This window comes from Trematosphaeria pertusa (assembly GCF_010094035.1).
Source record: "Trematosphaeria pertusa strain CBS 122368 unplaced genomic scaffold BU26scaffold_40, whole genome shotgun sequence".
NCBI lineage: Eukaryota > Fungi > Ascomycota > Dothideomycetes > Pleosporales > Trematosphaeriaceae > Trematosphaeria > Trematosphaeria pertusa.
The window spans coordinates 13,988-18,538 of record NW_022987251.1 but is presented as its reverse complement, the minus strand read 5'-3'; positions in this window follow the sequence as shown (position 1 = coordinate 18,538).

Below are 4,551 nucleotides of genomic sequence, written 5' to 3'. Positions count from 1 at the left end.
AGAAATATAGAGATTATTAATTAATATCTTAATTAGCGTCTATATCTATTTATTAACTACTACTAGAATAATTAGTTAGACCTTCTACTCTATATAGACTAGATATAAGCTACGTTACTATATAAAACTATAGAACTAATAACGTATAAAATTAAGTTTAGATACTAGCTAATATACTACTAGAATTAGAAGAAGTATATAATAAAAGTCTCTACTCTACGTAAGCGTCTCTCGCGCTAGAAAGCTTAGAATTTTACTAAAGAGTAATATAACGCTATAGAAAAAGCTACTAAAATTACATAAAGTAATATCGCGAAAGCGTAAGCTAGGTAGGCGCTCTAAGTAAATAAAAAGTGCTAAAAACCTAATTTCGCGGTAGACAACCTTGTCTACGTTAAACCTTATAGCTTTTTAACAAATTAACCTAGTATAAAGCTTAATTAATAGATATATAGCTCTTACCTAATTATTACTATAAAGAGTTACTTCTTCTAGCTCTAGCTATCTACGTACATGCGTATATATAACGTCTTTTATACTAATTAGCTATAGAAAGTTTTAGAGCTATTGCTAGAGTAGGTAGAGTCTAAGTAGCTATCTATTAAAGTTAATAGTAATCTAGAATAGCCTATATATAAAATTCTAGATAGCTGTCTTTATTAAAATCGCCTTTAATACCGCGCTATATAGGTTACTTATAATTCTAACTCTATCTAGTATAATACTATAGGTTTTATTAACGCTTTCTATAAGGTAAAAGACTTTTATATAGTATACCTAGATAAGCTAGAGCTACTATTATAATTAGATACTTAGATTAAGACGTATAAAAAAGAGAAGACTCTAGAGAAGATAGTAAAGAATTTAAAACCTATAAGAGTAGAAGACATAAGAGTAACGCAAAGGCGCTACTAAGTAATTTAAGAAGAGAGCCTGCAATAAAGCCGCTCTATAGACGCGAAAACAAGCCTTCTAGCTTAAATCTCTATAAGAATAGAGTAACTAGAAGAAAGGTAGTAGCTATAAAAGCGCTTCTAGTTTAAAACTAATATAAATATACTTACTATAAGCTAAAAAAGATAGTTAAGAGTATAACGCGAGAGTTTTAGAAGAAGAAGAATCTAGAAGGCGTATTTTAGAGCTTAGAGATAAGCTCTTTCTATAAGAAAGAATAATATAATAGTCTAGTTTAGAATTTACCTTAAGTTATATAACCTTAGGTTACGTAATTCTATTACGTAACCTAGCCTAGCGTCTTAGCGCTTAGTACCTCTATATATAGAGCCTCTTAGAGTAGCCTTCTACTTCTTATCTTTAGATAGCTAAATTTAACCTAGCCTACTCTACTAGTACCTCTTATTCTTATAGCTTGTAGAGATAGTACTACCTATAGCTAACTTACCTAGCTAGGTATTTAGAAACGTTTATAGTAGTAGAGACTATAAACCTAGCTCTTACACTTTATAAACTACTGCGATTTAGTAAAACGCTCTACCTTAAAGCTAGTCTTAGACTATTAGAAACGTAGATTAGTCTCTAGATAGTTTAGCTTCTCTATCTCTTCTAAATCTAATATCTTATTATAGAACTAGTACTTTATAAAATACTCTAAATAATAACTAGAAGATACCTTTATAATATAATATAGGTTATAAGAATAGTAAATACTATAGAAATTATTAGATATATTTACGCTAGTATATAGAATATAGTTAGTATAATAATAGTAGTAAACTATTAAAAACTTAGTATATATAGAAAATATTATAGAATAGAAATAAAAAAAAAGAATATAATACTATAAAACTATAGGTAATACTACGCTTATATAAAAATAGTATAGAATAATAAAATACTACTTCTAGATAAAATATAGAGCTTTAGAATAACGCTTTAGAAAAAGAGGTAGGTATTATAATTATAGAATTAAAAATAAGGCTAGCTAACTAGAATAAAGAAATAGTAGAGCTAAGTCTAGAATTATAAAATAGAAAACTATATAAAAGTCTATATAAAAATTATAAAAGGTAATTTAGACTATATAATAAGAATTTAAAAGATTCTATAGAAGCTAGAGGCTCTAGTAGAAGCTATAGAAGCTAGGCTCTTAGTATAGAATCTAGCTAAGATAGTATATATATATATAATAGTTAAAAAGCTTACTTTTTATAGCTTTTTATAGTTATTACTAAATTACTACTATAACTTATAATTTATAATCTTATTACCTCTACCTTATTATTACTAAAGAATTCTTATTTAATATATACCTCTTACTTCTTTTTATAAAAGTAAGCCTTAGTCTTAGTTAAGAGAATAGCTTATAATACTAGTCTAGAAAAAGAAATATAGTTTATTATAAACTACTTTTAAACTATAGAGCTTAAGTATAATACTAATAAGACTATTATAATAAGTAGTATTATTCTAACTATAGTAGCTATATTAGTCTAGAATTAATAATATACTATACTCTTACTTTTTATAAACCTTTTCTCTAGAAATAAAGACTAGAGATAAAACTAATATCTACTATAGATCTAGCCTTAATATATTTTATTAAATAACTAATTTTACGCTCTATTCTATACTAAAAGACTTAATATACTTTATAAATAAACTCTCTATATAAATAAACTCTTTAAAAATACTAAGTTTTTACTAAATACTACTATCTCTATTATAAAGCTCTTTATAAACATCTAATTAACTTTAGATAAATTCTAGATATAGCTTACGCTTTAGGCTATTTAATAGAATCTAGAGCTAAGCTTATAGCACGCTATAGCTCTCTATAATATAGAGTAAAAGAAAGTTTATAGTTAATATAATAAAATTACTCTATAATATAAAAAGATATCTAATTTAATAAAGCTTACTATAAATAAAGAGTTAGTAATAGTTAAGTATATACTAGACCTAGACGTATAAGAATTTACTCTCTAGCTTACTACTATTTAAAATATAGCTAATAAGCTACTTACTAAGTAAAAGAAAAAGATTATAAGTAAGAACTAGCTAAACTACTTTATTATATACTATTCTAAGCTTAAAATATAGCTTAATTATAAGTATAACTATTAGAGAGTAAAGTAAGAAGATTCTATAATTATTTAGACTTAGTTTAACCTAGTAGGTAATATAAAGGCAAAGTATAGTATTACTAATAAAGATATATATAATTTTAATAAATCTAGCTTTATAATAGAAATAATATTATCTTAGATAGTAGTTACTAGCTCTAAAAGATAATTATAACTAAAGAGCTTTTAACTAGATAATTATAAGTAGATTTTAGTAATTATAATAGTAAGAGTAGTAGATAATATATAGATTCTACTATTTCTTATTATTATAAGTAAGAACTACCTCTTAGTATAGTATAAGAGTAGCTAGCTACTACGTAACTAGGTTATAGCTATCTCTAAAAGTAGCTAGATAATAAATAAGATTAGTATTATATAGTTAAAGTACTTTAACGTATATACTAAGAATTACGTTATAGATATATATTATCTACTAATTTTAGATAGCTATAAAAGCTATAGCTTAGTTAAATTCTAGTAGTACTATAAAAAGAATAAAATTATAGCTTTTTATATACTAGTATATTTATTATATCTTTTATAGCTACTTAATATTAGCTACTTCTTACTATTAAAAGTAGTATATAGCTACTAAGTTAAGATTCTAATATATAGCTATATTAACTACGTTATAAAAACTAAGTTTCTATCTACGTTTTATATAGCTTTTTACGCGTTAATTATAAATAATAATATTAGAGTAGAATTTAGAGGCGCTAGCTTAGTTCTATTTAATCTAGATTTAGTAGTATTAAAGCTTAAAGTTTAATTATATACGCTAATACTCTCTACTAATAATACTACTACCTAGAAGTATAAAATACCTAGTAATCTTATTAAAGTAAGGTTCTAATTAACTCTAATTTAATTAAAGATTATATAGCACTTTAATTTATTACTAACTTATATTATTAAGTTACTTAATTAGCTTAAAAAAGGTAATAAGTTAATAGCGTATTAGCTAGTACTTATAGAGTCTAAAGTCGCCTAGCTTTAAGTAGCTAACGTATAGAAAAAAAAGCGTAATTTACGTAAAAAAAAGTAGATTTAAGAAGAGAATACTCTTATAATTAAAGCTAGCTTATAGCTAGTTACTTAAAGAGAGATTATAAATTAGAATAAGAGTAAGAAGTAGCGTAAAGAGATAGTAGCACGTAATAGCTAGCTAGTTTAGTAATACTATAAACGCTATAGTAAGCTAGAGTATAACACGTAAATATACTAGATAGTTAAAGATAATATAGATAAGTTAGATAGCTTATCTAGATTTATCTTAAGTAGCTTAAAGTTAGAGTAATCTAACTAAGATATTAGCTTTTTAGTAGAGGCTTAGTATTTTTAGATAGTTTAATAATATAGATAGTTTAATAATATAGATAGTTTAATAATAAAGTACGTTATAAGTATTATATTCTACTTTTTAGCCTTTATAATAGCTCTACTACTATTTAGTAATATATTAATA